This window comes from Papio anubis, chromosome 12 (genome assembly GCF_008728515.1).
Source record: "Papio anubis isolate 15944 chromosome 12, Panubis1.0, whole genome shotgun sequence".
Taxonomy (NCBI): domain Eukaryota; kingdom Metazoa; phylum Chordata; class Mammalia; order Primates; family Cercopithecidae; genus Papio; species Papio anubis.
This window is the reverse complement of record NC_044987.1, coordinates 95316656-95338573: the sequence shown is the minus strand read 5'-3', so window position 1 is coordinate 95338573 and position 21918 is coordinate 95316656. Positions and strand designations below refer to the sequence as shown.

Genomic DNA, 21918 nt, shown 5'->3' with positions numbered 1-21918 from the left:
TCCAGGGCGGAATCCTTCCTTGCCTGGCTTCTGGAGGTTGTTGGCAATCCTTGGCATTCCGCACCTTGGCCTTGCACCTACATGCTCCAATGTCTGCCTCTGTCTTCACAAGGCCATCTTCCCTCTGTGAGTGACCGTGTGCCCCCTCTTACTACAAAGACACCAGTCATGGGAATGAGGACCCACCCCAGTCCAACAGAAGTGTGTCTTAACGAATTACATATGTCAAGACACCATCTGCAAACTGGATTGCATTCACAAGTACCAGGGTTTAGGGCTTCAGTGCATCTTTACAGGGGACACAACTTAACCTGTGACACTTACCTGAATGATTGTGAGAGGATTAAAGAAATAATGACCTAAAAGCACTAAGGACAGTACCCGGGGCACACAGCAAGCACTCCACACAGAACTGTTTTCTGTTCCAGTGTGTGGCTAATACACAGCAGGCTACTTTCCCAGATCAGGCCTAGCTTCTTTGCTCCTCATAAAAACAAAAACCACAAGCAAGAAACCAAAAGCAAACAAGCCGGTATCCTCATGGCTAATGCTGTATTAAGACTTTAAAATAAACAAAGCAGGACTTGGTACCAAGTCACTGATGTAAATATTTTATCGGTGGATCTCTGAAAAAAAAACTCCATGCACGCACGTGGGTCCCACACGCCTCTTCCCTGGAGGAGCTGGTTCTGCCAATAAGGGGCCCCTAGGGCTGCTTGAAAGCAGAGAGGAGTTTGCTCAAGGTGTGCACCCCCGGTTCCAACATCTGGCTGCATTCCAGCTCAGCAAAGCCTTCCAGAAACAAGGCAACACAGGGCTTATGGACACCTAAAGCCCGTGCTGAGGTTGAATCCTGAGCAACCTCAACACTGGGGCTTCCCAGGAGAGTCAGGCGAGACGGCTCAGCCAAGGAAGTGATTAATAAATCATGGGCAAAGCTTTTTCCCATTCCCTGCTCGGTGGAAACCAAAACGCCTATCACAATGATCAAAGCTGCTGCCCGCAACTTCAGATTGACTTTGACTGAGCTCATTAAGTCATAAGCTTCTGCAGAGTGGATTTTCTCCATGGATAATGCTTGAAAATTAGGAAGTTAAGTGACTTGGGAGAACCTGGGACCCATTAACCAACTAGCCAGTCAGAGCTTCCATTAAAAGAGGAAAATGGCTAAAAATCTGAAATCTGTCCTCGGGCAGCTGTTCAAAGATTCTATTATGAGTTTCTAGGGGAAGCCCCTTGGGGTTCACACCGACGTGAGCAGAGAAGCCTCCATGGACATGAATTGAGAAGGACCTCGACTGAGAAGATACAGGCTTGGGTTCAAATCCTGGCTGCATCTGGAATATTAGGGATTTCTTTCCTCTCTCTGAGCTTCGGCGTCCTGAGAGGGAAGTGTCCCCCAGTCTAAGGCATGTGGATTCCACGGCTGGAACCTGTGTATAAAATCGTGACTCTGAGCCGGGGACTTGGTACGCACACCATATGCACTTAGGAAAGGACTGTTCGTAAACAGATCTGTAGACGACAGAGTCCCATCTGCCAGTTACCAAATGACGAGGCCACACGTGAGGAATTTAACCATCTGAAACAGCTAGCTGTTAGCTGGTGGAGGGAAAGGCAGGCTAGAGATGTGAAACCTGCCAGGTTAAATAATTTTCTCCTCTTTCTGCAGAATCACAGTGTTCTCTTGCAATAGATCTTGCCTATGTTATAAAGCTCTTTGGCTGAGATGGATGACAGAAATATTAACAAAGAACTGAGGCAGAAATTAAGCTTTTCCTGTTGTGAAGAAGAGACTCAGAATGAAGGGCAAAAGAAAGCACAAGGAAGCAGGGAGGCCCAGAGCCAGACCCCAGAGAAGAGTGAAGTGCAGGATTCAGAGACAATGCTTCCATTGCCCAGGGCTCCTCTCAGTAACATGCATAAACTCAGCACACCTCGGGAAAAAGACAAAGAAAATCCAGATCAGATTTTGAGGACTCCAGGGTCACACCTTCTCAAATGTCCTGAGACACCAGGCCAACCAGGCAACAGGAGCAAGCTGCCACATGGTGCCAGCCCCTCTACTCTCAAAAGCCTGCTGAGCCAGAGGTTATTTCTCCAACAGCAAAGCTTCCCTCCAGAGGCTCTAAGCATTTGACGCTCATATCTACTCCTCCCAAGGATGAGATTAGCTCACTGGCTCTGGTCAATACTAATCCCTTCACTCCAAAGTCCTAAAGAAAATTATTCCTTCAATCCAGTGTCAAGAGGAAAATTGGAGATGATCTTGAGGAAGCTGGTCCAGAGGAAGGCAAGGAAGAACAAGGGCTGCCTGCTGAGACATGCGTTCTATGAGAAACCAACATGGCTTCCTGCTATTAAAAAGAATGCTCGGCCGGGCGCGGTGGCTCAAGCCTGTAATCCCAGCACTTTGGGAGGCCGAGGCGGGTGGATCACGAGGTCAGAAGATCGAGACTATCCTGGCTAACATGGTGAAACCCCGTCTCTACTAAAAATACAAAAAAAAAAAAAAAACTAGCCGGGTGTGGTGGCGGGCGCCTGTAGTCTCAGCTACTTGGGAGGCTGAGGCGGGAGAATGGCGTGAACCCGGGAGGCGGAGCTTGCAGTGAGCCGAGATCACACCACTGCACTCCAGCCTGGGAGCACAGCGAGACTCCGTCTCAAAAAAAAAAAAAAAAAAAAAAAGAATGCTCAGAGGTAGAAAAAATTGGGGTTGGAGAATTTGGTACGGTCTACAAGTGCATTAAAAGCCTGGATAGAAGTGTTTATGCAGTAAAGCACTATATGAAAACTTCTGCAGGATTTCACCCGAGAATTTGACTTTGAGTGAAGTTTATGCTCATGCAGTGTTTGGACATCACCCCACCTGGTACACTACTACTCCTCACGGGCAGAAGATGACCATATGATCATTCAGAATGAGTACTGCAATGGCAGGAGCTTGCAGGCTGCTATATCTGAAAACACTAAGTCTACCAATCATTTCCAAGAGCCAACACTCAAGGACATCCTTCTACAGATTTCCCTTGAACTCTGGCATGGTGCACCCGGACATCAAACCTACTAAGACCTTCCTTTGTCACAAGATGCAAAGTGACTCCTCTGGAGTCACTGAAGTTGAAAATGAAGCTGATTAGTTTCTCTCTGCCCGTGTGATATATAAAATTGGTGACCTAGGTCATGTGACATCACTAAGCAAACTCAAAGTGGAAGAAGGAGGTAGTTGCTTTCCGGCAAATGAGATTTTGCAAGAAGACGATTAGTACCTTCCCAAAGTAGACCTATTTGCCTTGGGATTAATCACTTCAATGGCTGAAGGAGCAGGGACATTACCCATCAACAGTCCTGCACGGCACCATAACCATGAGAGTAACCTCCCAGAAATTCCTCAGGAGCTCTCAGAAGACTTCCACAGTCTGCTCAAGCACATGATCCACCCTGATCCAGGACAGAGACCTTCTGCAGCAGCTCTGTTCAGAAACTGGCCCTGGCCCTCCAGGGGAAAGCACAAGAGCTCTAGCAGCAGCTGAATTTGGAAAACTCCAAAACAGCTGCACTGGAAAGGGAACTAAGAGAAACCCAGCAGGCCCAGTCCCTGCAGGAAGACTTCCATCATGGTGACCCTGGGGTCTCCGGGACCACACGGGGTCAGGAAACACCAAATGCCTGGTAGGAGGAAAGAGTGCAAGGTCTTCAGGCTTTACCTCGGGACAGCATGAGCCTCTGAACTAAAAGAAGAAAAAGGGAAACAGTCCTTGGCTTGGCCTTATGGATTAGAAGGTTGCTGTTGTAGATTCCCCACCAAGGATCCCAGGGACTCACTGTATGTAGAAAGGAATGGAATTTGGTTTTGAATTCAAGTAACAGTTTACAAGAAAATGTGCCTGGAATTCCACAGTACTTCCCAGGTTATGTGAGACTATTCCTGAAAAAGAGTTCCCAGCCCCTTTGTGGAAGTGGGTCTCCTAGTATATATACCCTTTCTGATATTGCATTTACTAAATAAATGGTTTCACCATTACATGAGGTGGGTAAAAGTAAGACCGTATATAACTTGGACATCTTTGAGCTGGTTGTTAACTTGCAGAACAAAAACGCTGGATGGAGAAGGTTCAAGGAAAACTTGACATGGCTGTTCTCCATCTATTTGCCCTGTCCCTCTTGTGGCCACGTTCTGACTGGTGTGATGTTCCAAGCCTCACCAATTTTCCTTGATTTTATCAGAATTTGGCCTTGTTTCCTATTATTTCATCATACTTTATCCAAATCATTTTTATGTACACATTTTTAAAGGAAAAGATTATACTGCATTTTTTTGGGGGGGGGTGGGGCACGGAGTCTCACTCTGTCACCCAGGCTGGAGTACAGTGGTGCAATCTCAGCTCACTGCAACCTTCACTTCCCGGGTTCAAGCGATTCTTCTGCCTCAGTCTCCCAAGTAGCTGAGACTACAGGCGCGTACCACCACACCCGGCTAACTTTTGTATTTTTAGTAGAGATGGGGTTTCACCATATTGGCCAGGCTGGTCTCAAACTCCTGACCTCTGATCCACCCACCTCGGCCTCCCAAACTCCTGGGATTACAGGTGTGAGCCACTGCACCTGGCCTACATTTTTAAATAAAGCATTTTTTCTTGCCCAAAGACAAATTACAGGTAGAGTACCCTTCTCTGTCATACGTCACTAACAAAGAATGAAAACTTTACATTAGAGAACATTTTACGTGATACAAGGGTAAGAGAATTCAGTAGGTCAGTAGTAACATGCCTTGGCAGCACAGCCCAGCTTCACAGATCCAAAAGTTAATAACGGTCAGGATCTGCTATAAAATAATGTTGGTCATAAAGGTATTTGCTAAATTGTTTATGTCATCTTAATGAATGCAACCTGTTAATGATTAATGGCTTTTTTACTGTTGGATTTTCTTCTTTTCCTCTGATTTCTCAAAGGGAATTTTTTAAATTGAATAAACCCTCACACTATTCTTTAAAAAAAACAGTGTGTCTCTGACCACAAAGACTATTTATGAGCATTAAATGAGACAGACCTCTCTCCGAAGGCACGCCTGGCAGATGCTAAATAAATGTTATTCCCCCATCTCGTTTTGGCTTTCTCCCTCCTCTCTCCAGAATTTTTTACCCATTCCTATCTTCACAAAGGCCTCCCCAGTTTCTCGGCACACAGTGAGGTCTTCCTGCTTTAGAAAACCCTTCCTGAAATCCTAAATACCCACATAACTGAAAACAAATTACTTACACCCTCCCATGGCCCTCAGCCACAGCCTTGGAGCCTGCTCCCTCCCAGTCAAGCCTCTGAACAGAATAGTCTCTAGCAGCAGTTCCCAAATGTGCGTTAAAGAACACCCTGGTCCATGACAAAAGGTTCACTGGTTAGCAAGAAAAGTAGAAAATGAAGGCACAATTGTAGCAAGCTCTTCTTAGAATTAAACTTATTCCACTTACAGTACCTTCCTTTATTCTGATGAGCCATTGCAACATTTTTGTGTTAAAACATAATTTATTTCATAAAATAATGATGGGATAATCAGAGAGTGATTTTGTTTTCAGTGTTCTCATCTGATCAAATAAAAGCGGGTGACTCAACATCAGGAGCCCAAGCTTTTGTTTTTCTCTTTTTTTTCATTATTTTGCTGGTCCATAATATCCAAGCCTGGGAATTGTGGTTATTATACTAATCAGTTTCAGTTGGCTGCCTCCACTTCGGCCCCAGCTCAACTCAACACTATTTTTTTTTTCTTTTGAGACAAGAGTCTTGCTCTGTTGCTCAGGTTGAAGTGTAGTGGCATAATCACAGCTCACTGCAGCCTCAACTTCCTAGGTTCAAGTTATCTTCCTACCTCAAGCTTCTGAGTAGCTGGCACTACAGTTGTGCACCAGCACGCCCACCTGATTTTTGTATTTTTTGTAGAGACAGGGTTTCACCATGTTGCCCAAGCTGGTCTTGAACTCCAGGGCTCAAGTGATCCTCCCACCTCAGCCTCCCCAAGTGCTAGGATTACAGGCATGAGCCACCACACCCAGCCTCAAACCTAATTTACAAACCCAGCTTCTACTCTCACCATTCAAGTGAAACCACTCCCTCAGTGGTGTCCAAATCTGGGCTTTCTTCCCTCTAGCCTGCATCTGGCAGCCTAGACCAGGCCCTGGTTACACTCAGACCACAACCTCCAAAGTAGAGGCTAACTCCAGGCTTTCCAAACAGAGCCCTGAGCAAGGGAAAGGCTTCCCAGTGCCTATGTCCCAAAGTCCAAACCCCGAGCCCTCAGCTGGGTCTCTGTGGCCTCATCACCACCCCATCCACCAAGCAAGACTGTGGAGCTGGAAAAGCCCAGGACTCACAGCCTCGCTCTCACCCAAGTCCCAGCAAGTTGTTCAATTTCTCTGAACCTCGGTCTCCTACTGGGTCAAATCATGATCACGACAGTCTTGACCTCATAGTGATCTTGAGGGGATTCAAAAAAATCAAGTGGGTAAAGCACTTTCCCCAGTGCCTGGGACACAGTAAGCACCAAATAATTGGGAACATGGTTAGTAGTAGGAGTGTTCCTAGTAGACAATGCCCTCTTTCTAGTTTTATCTTCCATTGCTCAAGACTCCAGTAAACTTATAATACTTATGGCTTCCCAAATACATTGCATAGTTTCTCACCTCTGGGACCCAGCCCATGCCATCCTGGTATTCCATCACGTCAAGGACTGCCTTCCCAATCCTTGTTTATTCATCATGGCTGGAAGAAATGGGGACCTCCTCTAACTCCAGCAACATTAGGTCTTTATCACTCTTGTGCCACTCACCACATTACTATACAACACCTTACTCAGAGACTTACGTGCACGTTTTCCCTCCCTTCATAAATTCTTAATTACTTCAGGTCAGGGGAAAGTTCTGCACATCGAACCACACCTAGTATATTGATTTACAAGTAAGTGAACAATAAGCAATCGTTTTAAAAAGCCAGTGACAATAACACCAAACAGGTCATTTAAAAATAGATGGTAAGCATATACAGCGTGGAGACTTCTTATGGCCAATGTTGAAGTTCTTCCTAGGACGAAGAACAGCAATGTTTATATGTGGGTATATATATTACGGAAATACCACAAGTTGGGTCTAGGTCCTGCTGCTTTCTGCAAAGAAAGCCAATGACTGAGATGATGATTATTGCCAAGGAAGAAGGCTTTAATCGGGTGCTAAAGCCGAGGAGACTCAGTCTCAAATCAATCTCCCTGAATAACTAAAACTAGAGGTTTTAGGGAAGAAATGTAACAATGCGTTAAAAAAAAAAAAAAAAAAAAAAACAGAACTGGGAGGGGCAAGGAAGCAATCGTGATGAATGAGGGGTTCTGACATCTAACTGTGGGAATGTGGTGATCTGGTGAATTTCAGTTCTTTGATACTTTTTTTTTTTTAAAGAGACCTGAAGATCATTTCCTGAGGAAGGAACTCATATTTAAAAAATGTAAGTTTCAAGCTTTAAGATCAGAAGGGTCAATTTCTATATTTACCCAAAAAAACTAACTATGGGACTGTTGGTTGGTTTCATATACACGCACAGACACAAATACGTTCATCCCAAAATCTCAGGCAACGCAAGCGGACGGTAATTAAAAATTTAATCCAATGGCATTTAAATCCATCATCCTTGTTGCCTGGCCTTCCTCTCTCCACAGCTGTGACTGACTGTCACCATATAACTCTATTTTGTTCTCCCATTAACATCTACATCTCTGTACTTCTGATCTCTGTGTTGTTTTGATTATGTCTTCTTCTGGTATGTCTACTTCTGGTTTAGTATTTACCACATTATTTCCATATCTTCACTCAGATCACCATTTCCAAGTGACACTGTTATTTGTTTTGCAAAGCCAGTCTTTTTACCCTCCGTTTTGTTCCCCACCCACGTTGGATTCTGAATCCACTAAATGTCCTTGTCATGGTGTCCTAAGTATGTAAATAGCTCAAGTCTACAGAGATTTTAATTTCTTTTCATTCTGCTTTCCTCTTCCATCTTGCAAATAAATAAAACGCATTTAAACAGGAAAGGGAACAGTCAGTGTGTCCTTCCCTAAATATACTTAGAGAAAGGGCATTTCTATTTCATAATCTTTGAGGCTCTTTAGTCCACTGTACGAACTCATTAAACTGGAGGTGGTCCAGAGAGCCCAGGAAACTTAATGAGCCTCCCAGACGCAAGCTGTTCATACCCTTTTGAAGTCAGTGTGGAACCAACATATGGAAAATGATCATCAGCCACTTAGTCCTGATGATGGCCCCAGAGGGTGGGTATACCCTCTTCAACCCAAAATTTAGGAAGAAAAAGGTACTTTCTGTAGAGGCAAAATGAGACTGAGATGAGCCATTTGAACCAGCAGCAGAACTAAAATATACCCGGAATTCTGAAGACTCTGCTTCCAGAATCTCACTTAGCACTGACGCTGCGCTTATGTCCTAGGTCATGAAAAAGAATACCCCTCGAACTTGGAGACAAGCTCAAGTTCAAACTCCAAAATCGTGAGGATTTTACAATCAACAAAAAAGGAAAAAGACTATTTAAATGCACTTCAAAAAGACCAAGAAGACAGAGGGAAGAACATTTCAAGGAGGGGGAAAAAATGCAAATAATGTTTTTAAAGTGAAAATGTGAAAATGAGGAGTCACAAAAGTCTAATTTCAAGTTCATGATTGGTGACCAGAAATGTCAGGATGGAAATTTTCAGGAGGATCAAGAGTCCTCATCTCTGTTTTAAGATAACAAACAGGATCACAGTCGTCCCTGGTTTAAAATATCCTCACTGTGCATTTTAAAATAACTAAAAGAGTATAATTGGATTGTTTATAACACAAAGGATAAACGCTTGAGGGAATGGATACCCCATTCTCCATGATGTGATTATGAAACATTGCATGCCTGTAGCAAAACATCTTACGTACCCCGTAAATACGCACCTACTCTGTACTCACAAAAATTTAACATTTAAAAAAAATTTACCATTCTCACTGCTCTTAGAGTAAAATGCAAAAGCTTTACATAGTCTGCTGTACAAACCAAAGCACAACTGAGAAGTCACTAAGTAGAAACTCATTCATTCATTCAACAAGCATTTATTGAGTTCCCAGTCAGTGCCAGCACTGGGCTAGGCACTGGGGATTTGAGAGAAATTGACACTCCCAGCCCTCAACCCTAGTCTCAGCATGGATGGGTAAGCATGTGGTGAGTGCTCCTGAAATGCCAGCATGGGCTAAGCACCCTGCATTCATGATCTTGTCTTCTCTCCCCAAGAATGCCATGAGGCTGCTATTAACCTTACCCTCCTTTTACAGGTAAAGAACACACTGAGGCAGAGCAGCTCTGTAACTGGCCTAAGGTCACGCAGCCAGGACCTGGCCTCAGACTGTTTGGTTCAAGAACCTGCCTTCTGAACCATCACTCTCCCATACCTCCACTGGAAGCGGAGCCTAGAAAGTGGCTCCCCACTGTTTTGCTTATCTTCTCACAGCGGCACACCCTGGATGAGTGGTCCCAGCATCACAGAATAAGACATCCTCCAGGGAGGAGAAGCACACGGCTGAGGCGCACTGCCTTCTATATGCTGAGCCATGGGGGCACCAGAATCCACACAATTGGGAAATATTCTGATCTCTAGCAGAATGAGACCGTATCACCCAGTCCTACAGTTCACAACTGGGGCCTGGACATTCATGCCATGCCAACAGTAGAACAACTGCCTCTTAATTGCCTGTCATGAATGGCCTTGGGATTCCCCATCCATTATCTACCTCGGCAGGGGATGAGGGAACAAGCCTGGGCAGAGGCCACCACTCCCCTGACCAGTCATCAGGGGCAGGCAAATTAAAACCACAGCAGGCTGGGCGTGGTGGCTCATGCCTGTAATCTCAGCACTTTGGGAGGCGAGGTGGGTGGATCACGAGGTCAGGAGTTCAAGACCAGCCTGACCAACATGGTTAAACTCTGTCTCTACTAAAAATACAAAAATTAGCCAGGCATGGGAATACAAGCCTGTAATCCCAGCTACTCAGGTGACTAAGGCAGAGAACTGCTTGAACCCAAGAGGCGGGGGTTGCGTGAGCTGAGATCGCACCACTGCACTCCAGCCTGGGTGACAGAGCGAGACTCTGTCTCAAAAACAAACAAACAAAAAAAACAAAACAAGACACAGCAAGTCACCACCTTGCACCTTGGAGAAACAAATTAAAAACCCTAAATTCCAAACGCTGGAAGAAAGGTAGAGAAACAGACGCTCTCATAAACCACTAATGAAAGCATAAATGGGCAAGACCATTTTATAAAGAAGTTGGCAATATCTACTCAGGTTGAAAACATGCAAATCCTTTGATCAGCAATTCTACTTCAAGAGTATTATTATAGAGAAAGTCCTGCTATTATGCACAAAAATTTTCACTGCAGTGTGGCTAGTCATGGTAATAATCTAAATATCCTGTTAAGAGATGAATGAGCAAAGCGTAATATATTCATACAATAGGATATTCTGCAGCAACTAAAATAAACTATATCTATATGTGGCAACGTGGATAGAACTCAAAATTATAAATGGGACGGAACTCAAAATTATAAAGGTAAATGAAAAAAGCCAGCTGCAGAAGTATAGGCCATTTGATAGCATCTATGTACACTTTAAAATCCTATGCAAGGAATATAAATGCACATCGGTAGCAAAGATTAAAAACGGACAGAAAGGATATATGCCAATTTGAGGATAGTGATGACCTCTGGGCCAAGAGAGAGTAATGGGATGAGGCAAGGTCTTTGACTCTATCTGTAATACATTTTTCTTTTTTTGGCGGGGGACGGAGTCTCACTCCGTCACCAAAGCTGGAGTAGAATGGTGAGATCTTAGCTCACGCAACCTCAGCCTCCTGGGTTCAAGTAATTCTCATGCCTCAGCCTCCCAAGTAGCTACAGGGACTACAAGTGCACCCCACCATGCCCGGCTAATTTTTCCTGTGTATTTTTAGTAGAGATGGGGTTTCACCATGTTGGCCAGGCTGGTCTCAAACTGCTGGCATCAAGTGATCCACCAGACTCAGCCTCCCAAAGTGCTGCGATTATAGGCATGAGCCACTGCACCCAGCCACATTTTTCTTTTAAAAGAAAAGCCTGAATTATAATGACATATAGTAAAAATCTGATAAATCTACATGACAGGTACACTAGTGTTTGTTATGCTGTTCTCAGATCTTTTATGCTATTTGGAAGATTCAATAATTTAAAGTAATTAAAAATATATTTTAAAGCACCCAAGTTACTCTTACAATCATCTAGGCTTAATAACCGTTCAAGTACAGGGAACAAGCATAAATAAACTGCAATATCGTGTGTTAAGTTCTACACGAACAAATACAAGTTAGAGGCAGCCATTAAGAAGTCAGAGATTAATTCTCTGATTGGGAGTTGAAGATGGGAGGACACTTTTCTAGAAAAGGAGATTCACTAGCCAGGTTTCAGAGAGTGAACAGGAAGCTTTCTCTGATAAACTGTCTGCAAACACAGTCATATCCTTAACTAATAGTAAGACCAGACAGAAAACAAGAGCACACACTGCATATGGTTGTGCTGAGCTGTGGGGAAAGGTGCAAGCTGGGAGACTGTGTTCCTTCTCCATCAAGCCAACCAGAATCATGTGCTAAAAAAGCCAACAAGAAAAAGGGATCACTATGGTACTGACACCATCTTGATTTGTGTCAGTTCACCCCTGTGGCAAGGCCTGAGCGCCTGGAGGCCCAACGCTGCTGGGAGGGGCAGGGGATGGAAGGTCCAGTGACCGCAGAGCCTTCCTGCAAAGTGTCCAGGAGGGTCTGCAAACTAGGCGAGAGCAGCGCACGTATGTGCACGTGAATCAAGGTCCAGGGTGGTTGTTACTGTGTACTCACGTAATATGGTTTTCAGCCTTTTTTCCACCCCCTAGGTAACATTCTCCCATCAATCTCAATGAGGGAGGGGAAGAGTGGCTTCCTCTTCCCCAACCCTTGAATATCACTGCTGTAAAATGTAGGGGGTAGGGCCGGGCGCGGTGGCTCAAGCCTGTAATCCCAGCACTTTGGGAGGCCGAGACGGGCGGATCACAAGGTCAGGAGATCGAGACCATCCTGGCTAACACGGTGAAACCCCGTCTCTACTAATAAATACAAAAAACTAGCCGGGCGCAGTGGCGGGCGCCTGTAGTCCCAGCTACTCGGGAGGCTGAGGCAGGAGAATGGCGTGAACCCGGGAGGCGGAGCTTGCAGTGAGCTGAGATCCGGCCACTGCACTCCAGCCTGGGCGGCAGAGCGAGACTCCGTCTCAAAAAAAAAAAAAAAAAAAAAAAAAAAAAAAATGTAGGGGGTAGTTAATTGATGTGAAGAGGTGGACTGAAGAAATTGGAAGAAAAGAAGGTCCAAGGCTGGGCAACAACAGACCTTGGAACAAAAAGCAATAGTAACACCAATGATCAGACCAGGCACCCAGGAGTCCTGAGAGAGCCTACAGCAAAAGGAGGGCCCTCAAGAATTGACCTACAGCAAACTTCGAGGTGGCTGACATCAGATATCTAGCTTTTAGTGAGTGGGGACTGCTACGGCCAGATTGGACTGAACGTAGAAAAACAAAGAAATGAAATGCTGGGCACCACGGGGCAATTTGTACCTCACACACATACACACTACAAATTTGAATCATCTGTTTCGTAAGAATTTTCTTCCCATGGAAGAATTATTCTACAGCAGCGCTGTCCGCTAGAACTTTCCGCGATAACAGAAATGCTCAATATCTGTGCTATCCAATCTCACCAGCCACATGGGGCTACTGGGCATCTGAAATAGGCTGGGTGTGACTGAGAAACTGAACTTTTACATTTTATTTAAACTTAACTAATTTAAATTTCAGTAGCCCCAGGTGGCTAGTGGCCACCTTACTGGAGAACACAGGTCAGTAACATCCTTCTTACTGTCTGCATAGTATTTTAGTATCCTGACACGATCACTCTCCCCTACTAGTGAGCATTTTGTTAGTCTCCAGTGTTTCACCACTATAAACGATACTGCCACAAATACAGGTATCCTCATTACCAAACTTTTGTACACATTGCAAACTATTTCATTGGGTTAAAGCGCTAGAAGTGGAATTGTGGAGTCAACGGGTAATTTCTGTTTTTAGGGTTTTCCTATATATTAGATTCACCCACTTAAAACAACACAGATGTTTACAGCATTTTACTTTTTTTTTTTTCTTTTTTTTAGATAAGATCTCACCCTCACCCAGGCTGGAGTGCAATGGCACGATGTCAGCTCAATGCAACCTCCGTCTCCTGGGTTCAAGCGATTCTCCTGTCTCAGCCTCCCGACTGAGACTACAGGTGCACACCATTGTGTCTGGCTAACTTTTGTATTTTTAGTAGTGACAAGGTTTCACCATGTTGCCCAAGCTGCCCAGCTCAAACTCCTGAGCTCAGGTGATCCGCCTGCCTCAGCCTCCCAAAGTGCTGGGATAACAGATATGAGCCACCGCGCCCAGCTCATTTTACTTTTTACTAGCTGTTTTTACATACTACGCGATTCTAAGATTCTCATGACTATCATGTAAAAGTAGAGGGGCCAGGTAATGTCATCTCCTACATACAGACGAGGATATAAGCTGTGAGGCAGCATGCTGCTGGCTTGGGTGGGTCAGATGCTTTTTACAGCCAACATCAAAGAATGCACCCAGCATTCTGTGATGGGAGACTCCTTGTACTTTGATTAGTGTAACATGGGAAAATGCTTATGCTATATTCATAAGTGAAAAAAGCAGGACATGAAATTATATTCCATGTATGATCAAAACTATCTAAAATCAAACATAAATAATCAATGTGTTAAAAATCTTTAGGTGATAGACTGTATGTTATGTGTTTCTACCTTTTGTCCAAGTTTTTATAATAAATCTATTACTAATCAATAACACTTAGTGAGCAATTATAAATAAAGTGTGGCTGGGCACAGTATCTCACGCCTATAATCCCAGCACTTTGGGAGGCCGAGGCGGGTGGATCACGAGGTCAGGAAATCGAGACCATCCCGGCTAACACCGTGAAACCCCGTCTCTACTGAAAATACAAAAAATTAGCCAGGCGTGGTGGCGGGCGCCTGTAGTCTCAGCTACTCGGGAGGCTGAGGCAGCAGAATGGCGTGAACCCGGGAAGCGGAGCTTGCAGTGAGCCGAGATTGCATCACTGCACTCCAGCCCGGGCAACAGAGCGAGACTCCGTCTCAAAAATAAATAAATAAATAAATATATAAATAAATAAAAATAAGGTGTTTTACATGCATTATCTTATTTAAAATATTTCTACATGGTAAGGACCATTATTATACCTATTAACAGACGAAGATGTGATGGATTTAAAAAGTTTAAGAAACCCAGCCAAGATCAAGGCAAGGAGCTGGAATCTGAACCCAGACTGACTCACTCTAAAGCCTGTATTCTTAATCACCATATCAATGCCCCTCAAACTTTAATATGCACATGTATCACTTGGGGATCTTGTTAAAATGCAGATTCTGACTCAGGGGATGCTGATGCTGTTGGTCTGTCAACTACATTAAGAGTAGCAAAGCTCTACACAATCCATATGGTAAAATCTTAAAAGAGAAAATACACTATACTCAACCAGAAAAATGTTTTCTAATAATTATCTTGAATTTTATTTTTAGAGATGGGGGTCTTGCTATGTTGCCCAGGCTGGTCTCCACTCCTGGCCTCAAGCAATCCTCCTGTCTCAGTCTCCCTAGTAGCTGGAATTACAGGCATGAGCCACCATGTCCAGCTCTGTTATCAAAAAATTTAAATAATGTGAATGCTTAATAATATATAACAAAAATACACCTTCTTCTCAGTAACCTTTAAATCCTCTTTCTATCCATATAAGAGGCCCGAAGTTGCTCTTGTAAATTCCCACCAGCAGACGACTCTTGGGCAGTCACTCGTGTCAGGCTCACTAAGCCCAACTCAAAGTTAATCAAACTTCTCATCTCATTAGCAGGAAGGATTTTATCCCCATAGCTTCCATTAGTGAGCACTTCTGTAGATCCACAGAGTGTGTGTAGGAAAGGCCCCTGGGGGCTCCTCAAGGAACGGGTCAGTCCCACCCACCATTCCCACTGCACAAACCACCCAGTCCTCAGCACCTGATGAGCACTTCCCCATACCCACAGACCTTACTTAAAACATTAGAACTGTGTATTCTCTAAATATTTTAACTTTCGAAAACTTGGCAAGCACCAGCTAATTTTATACTTAGAGAATCTTCAATATCCTTTTCATTATGTTCCTAATTCTTCATGTCTTTTTATGTGGGATGATCAGATATTTATTGTTTAATGAACCTTTTGTCATTTGCAGTAACCCTGTTTATCTATTTTAATGCTTAATGCTATGAAATTACTTATATGATACCATAAAAGTAGTCCTTACATAATGGATTTTATTTCCTTTTCACTCTATTATCTCTTGGATTTTACTACGTGTCCCAAAGTGAGTAGATAGGTGTTTTCTTTTAAAAAGAATTGGTAACATTTTGCTTTATATTTAGTCTTCAGTTGGCGTATTTATATCACCTTCCACTTCCCTTTAATGTTATATGTACTGATGTGTTTCCTTCCTGGAATCATTAGGGTGGTTTGACCAGCAAAGTTTTATTTCCTTTTAAACTAGACCAGAAGATAACCAACTGTTCCTTACTATTTCATGTGTTTAATACTGTTTTTGTTTTGTTTTGTTTTGAGAGAGAGTGTCTCATTCTGTCACCCAGGCTGGAGTGCAGCGGCACAATCTCGGCTCATTATAACCTCTACCTCCCAGGTTCGAGCGATTCTCGTGCCTCAGCCTCCCGAGTAGCTGGGATTACAGGCATGTGGCACCATGCCCAGCTAATTTTTATATTTTTAGTAGAGACAGCGTTTCGTCATGTTGGCCAGGCTGGACTCCAAGTCCTGGCCTCAGGTTATCTGCCCACCTCGGCCTCCCAAGGTGTAAGCCAGCGCACCTGGCCTAACACTGATATTTTAGAAAACAGACCTGCTTTATTTCCTCTTGGTGACCTCCCCTACTTGTTAAGTAAACTATGTAAACTCCCTTCAAATGGAATTAAGATGCATAGCAGTTTTCATTAGCCTTTCAGAAACCCTTTTGATATGTCACATGCTAGTCTCATGGTGAATCTAATTTATCACCTGATTTTAAATTGCTCTAGTACATTGCCCTATCAAAGGCCTCTTTTTCTTCGCCTTTTTAAGCCAAGGGATATCTTGTAAAGATCTTTCCAAGTCTTTGAAGATCAATGAGACTGTTCAAAACTCCAGCAAAGGAGAAGCAATTTTCACCAAAAGGCAGAATTAGCTTGGCCAGGTAAATTTCATTCACCACGGCTTAGTCTGACTCTCCCAATTCCGTCTCTTTTTCAAAGTCATAGTCATGTCTTTAGTGATCCCCTCCATTCCTTCTTATAGGTAACCTAGAGGAAATCCTACTGTGTGCCTAACACTATGCCAAGCATTGAATCAGGTTCTGCAGTATAACAGTAAATAAGATAGACATCAAAAACACAATAGACTTCATCCCGCCTCACGGAGCTTTAGACACAGGAAAACAGAAGAATTCTTTTTTCTGTTCAGGATTGTTGCCAAGTCACATCTTATGGGTACTTTCAAAAGATGCTGATGTTGCCCTTCAATTCTGGGCAGTGTTCCTTTCTCTGAAAATATATATATATATATTTATATATATATTCATATTTTGTATATCTCTGACTGTTCTGGTATGCTCATTAATCAAAAACTGAACCCTATGATATTTTTGACATCTGTTAGCTTTTCTTGTATTGTCATTATCATTTACTTGAACAACATAAATGAACTCTGGGTATGCTAAACCTTTATATCACCACTGCCCTTCACAGGATCCACCAATGCTTATTGTTTCACTATAACATTTACAAGATTAGTTCTATCTTTCATTAATACCAAATATTCTTAACGTAAAAGTCATTCTTTCCAACTTTATCTCTTTTACAGTAGTAAGCACCAACTCATTCCAATCCTGCTTCCCCAGGTTCCTGCCAGCTGGGCTCACTTGCTGGTCTCATACTTTTTAATCAAGCTGATGCCAATGTTTTAATCAATCTGTTTTTGAAACACCTTACTTAGTTCTGTTCTGGCTTCTCTTAGCATTAACCATTTTTTACAGCTTGAACTCTGATGAAATATCCTGTGTTGCTAATCACTCATTCCCTCCCCAAATTCCCTCAATTTTATTTTTATAATAAAAAAACAAGTTAAATTTAGAACTTTCCAAATCAATCAAGGGGCTTTTTTCAACTGACTGTGGAACTACAAGTGTGACTAGGGCTCATTTTTCAGCCATGTCCAATTAGTTTAACGACGCCTGGAGAACACTGCTCTGATTCAAAGCTAAAGCTGAAGGAAAATGTTCCAGTAATGCCATCAAAGAGGACACACTTCTGACATTCCCCAAGCCAAACTCACTGGGTCTTATAATAATGAGAAGGGATTTTTAATGCAATAAAATTAAACACCCTTTATGCTTTCATTTCTCTATGCCAACAAACACATAAGTGTACCACTGCCACCTGGAACACTGGCACCTTGGGTTTGCAAGTCTTCTAAATCAAGTTATTCATAAATTCCATATCCTTGCAGTACCCGGATGCCCAAGGCCTGTTCCAGAGTAAGCTAAAGGGTCTGCCCTCCCTCCCTGTGGCTGCTCTCCAGGACGGAGACAACATCGTCTGCACACTGCGCTATTTGTCTGTCAAAAATCATAGTTCGATTTGGGCAACAGTGAATTCACCCAATTTATCACCAGTCTCTTGATATCACAATGACTCACTAAAAGGAGAGTCCAGTTCTCAGGTCTCTGGAAAGGCCCTGGGGGTGAGTTTAAAATCCTGGGGTTCACTCTGCTCTGCCTGTAGTTAACACTTTACGGCCCTGTGGCATTACTTTCTCACAAGGCACCACTGCCTACTTTCTCACAAGAGCCCCTTAGTTTGAAGCAACAAGATAGGGTCAATTATTTCTAGTTTCTTTCTGGAGCGACACATTAAAATTTCTGCTTCCACAATAAAGAACATCAATCTCTAGTTCAGGAACGTTCTTTCATACATGGACCATATAAGCTTAAGCTCAGGGTCAGAAAGTAATTTTAAGAATACTTTAAATTCTCTTTTGATATGAGGCATTATCATCAGTGCTATATCTTTGTCTGGAAAATCTATTTCCAGACTTTTTGAACAGTGGGTCCTTCTATTTGGCACCCAGTACTATTTGAGGGAAGTGCTGGGGGAAAAGAAAGCCTTTTGGTGGGTATTCTAACAAAATATTCCCATAAAGGGGGGAAAAATTGACTCCATCATTAATATATTCAAAGGTAAGTGTCATGGTGCTAAAATAACTTGTTTATTCTTATTTTTGTTTCTTTTAATAAATTGAGTCTCTGCAAAAGCCAATTTGCACCCCTATACTGATACGTTCTCCACATAGGGGAACAACAGTTTCTATCTGACAGACAGGCCATTTGAGTAAAATCAACTTCAGATGCCCCCCACTCCAATGGCTCTCTAACAAATCATTCTATCCAACACGATAAGCATGGAGTCAATACTGACATCCCTATGCAATGCTGGAATTCTCCAGCACGAGGTAGATGGCGCGATTCTTCTCCCAACAAATACAGACTTGGATTTCTATTCTATACCAAAGCAGCAGAGCCAGTGGTTAGGAGACCACGCAGACCCACATGCCAATTCTGAAACTATCTCTTACTGGTCGAAGGTTTAGGAAAGTTACTGAACCTTTTAGTTTCCTCATCTATACAATGGTAGAGCATACTACCTACCTGAATAAACTGCTCTGAAAAAGAAATAAGATCCACCAGCAGAGAAATTATTAAATAAATTATAGTATGTACACATCCCAGAAAGCTATTTTTAAAAGAATGGGTAGGTACATAAGAGCAGAAAGAAAGATGGCCAAGAAGACACATTTATTTGATGTTGTAACGTCTCTGACATCAGGACATACCTAATGGCCAACTGCATCTTCTAAAAGCATGGGGTGTGTGGAAGCTGTGATTCATTGGTCACTGGCAGTGCCTGGGTAAACTTGCTCACAGCTGTTCGTACATCATCACTTCCATCGAGTTATGTGCATGGCTGGTGCTGCACAGGTTGAACTGACCTGCTATTTGGAATGTCCTTTAAAAGATGATGTTAAAATGTGGCATTGAAATGAAAAATTAAACACATTCGTGTATACACAAAGAGGTAGGGAAACAGCATGAATTTGATAATAGTGAAGCAAATATCTCTCACTGCAAGAAATGACTATAATTCCGTATTTTCTTGCAAAGCAAGAGCCAGCGCTTTAAGAGATTTAAAAGAGGAAAACACAAATAACTGAAGGTGTATCAGCTGTACTTCTGAGAGCAGCAAAAGGGGTGTCTGCTCAAGAGCCGAGCAAAGCAAGGGAAGGTGAGGGAAACTGCCAAATTGCTTGGGAATAACTGAAATGTCTAAACAGGAGACAGATGTGACCCACTCACACAGCTCAAAATAAAATTGATGAAATATAGTACTTGAGTTAAACAGTCAGCCAAAAAACTACAGATACAGACAAGCAGGAGCTCATTAAATTATGTCTGTGTGTGTATCTGTATATAAATATAAATCCATGTTAAAACTAAATTGATACATACCGGACAATTCACAGTAGTTACTTAAGGGAGGGGAGAGAAATGCGAAAGGAACATGAAGGAAGATTTTAATGTTTTATTATTGCCATTACTTCTAATTTGTTTGAATTTTGTATCATAAGCACGTACTCAGTCTGTGTATTTTATTTATTTACTTACTTAGTTATTTTTATTTTATTTTTTGAGACGGAGTCTCGCTATGTCATCCAGGCTGGAGTCAGTGGCACGATCTCGGCTCACGGCAACCTCCACCTCCTGGGTTCAAGTGATTCTCCTGTCTCAGCCTCCCAAGTAGCTGGGATTACAGATCCATGCCACCACTCCTGGCTAAATTTTTGTGTTTTTAGTAGAGACTGGGTTTCACCACGTTAGCCAGGATGGTCTCGATCTTCTGACCCTGTGATCCACCCACCTCAGCCTCCCAAAGTGCTGGAATTACAGGCGTGAGCCACTGCGCCTGGCCCCCGTGTATTATTTTTGCAGTGTTCGTCATTCAAGAAGTTTACAACAAAATAAGGCACACACAATGCTTGCCACCCTGCCAGTCAGAGTAAACCTGCAATGAATGGGAGTCACTCTCACTCTTCTAAACACCACAAAAGAAAAAGTATCCTAGACATTTAATATATGATCCCAGTCCCTCAAGGAGTTTTCAATCTAGCAGGATTTAGAAGACAGGTTTTATACATACAGTGTACATATATAACCAGGGTATACACACACACATGCACACACGTATATATTGTATATGACCATAAGGTAAAGAAGGCTATTGTTCCAAAGCCACAGAAGACATTTCTAGCTCAAACCTCAGAAGCCTAGAGCTGGAAAAGTCGCAGAGCACCAATACACGTATACCAATATTTTATCTGGAAACCTAAAGAAGCAAACTAGGACACGTGTCATCACCTCTGAAACCTGTTCAAGAATGACACGTCGATTAAATATCCCTGAAGATGCGGTACCCATGTTTGCCTGGGCACTGTGACATCTTCACAGCTCTGTGTTCCCATCAAGGTCCAAGATCCATCAGTACGTCTCCTGTTTAGAAATGCCTCCGAGATAACGCTGGCGGAGAGCCTCTACCCTTCTCAGATAAGGAAGAAGAAGGTCAACAATCCCATTTCCATCAGCGGGTCATTTGGGTCTTTGAGGGCAAAGAACAAGTTTTACATGGCTTTGCCTATCCCTGGAAATAAGACACAGTGCCTGGGTGTGGCAGAGCTGATGGCACAATGACGAACAACCAAATAAAACATTAAGACATTTCTAGTTATCCAAAGACAAAGAAAATGACATCTGCACACTCAGGAAGCTAGAGCTCCTCACTAGAGAAGGTTTTTCCAAGAGGGTATGGTTTGAGACCAATGGTTCTGAACTGAGACAATGTGCACTTCTCCCCAGGAAACCATCGTCCTCCTCTGGGTGCCACCTTGCGTCCTGGGAATTCATGCCCAAAAGAAGACAGCTGCAGATAAGTTATGTGGCAAGTCTGAAGAGAGGTGGAAGTACAATTCTTAAGGTTGGTTTGGAACAGAGCGAAGCAAAACGACAGCTGGAGGGGAAAGTGTCTTAAAGGAAATGAAGTATTATAAAGCGACACAGAGCAACAAAGAGACTTTAGAGAAAAAAAGTGTAAGATGAAAACTTGTAAAAACACACACACACAGCTTGCTGCTGGTAGAGACGATTTTCCCAAGCACCTGCAGAACGACTCAAGTTGTAAGGCCTTTTGATGGCAAGAGAGAAGGAATTATGGGGAGGGAGAGGGGAGCCCAGAAGAACAATACCTACTCTGTGGAGTGGAGGAAGGGGAACTTCCAGGGTTAGGATTTCAACACAAGGCTTCCAAGGCAAACTGGCAGCTTGTGCTCCTGTAGCCCTCAGGGACAGTGAACCTCCCAGGTTTAACATTCAGGGAACCAGGTGGCTTTTGGTGTCAGCTGTCACCTGCCTGTCACCTGCTTTCTCTGCATATGTCTCTCCCAAGGAAACCACATATAGAAAATTCCAGAAGTTTTCACTCTGACACAAGAGGAAAGCGAGAGGGAAAGGGTCAGTGCCGAGGGCATTTCTGGTTAAGAATGGGTTTTCCCATGGAACTGTGTGGCTACAAAACATAAAGCCAAAGCC

The 21918-nt window shown here is 43.1% G+C and overlaps 1 protein-coding gene and 1 pseudogene across 1 annotated transcript in view; one reads left to right on the top strand and one right to left on the bottom strand.

The window, feature by feature from the left end:
• LDLRAD3 (low density lipoprotein receptor class A domain containing 3) overlaps positions 1 to 21918 on the bottom strand; it is a 287712-nt gene that overhangs the window by 260747 nt on the left and 5047 nt on the right. The gene's annotated exons all lie outside the window — the stretch shown is intronic.
• On the top strand, positions 1730 to 3735 carry LOC101005210 (annotated as a pseudogene).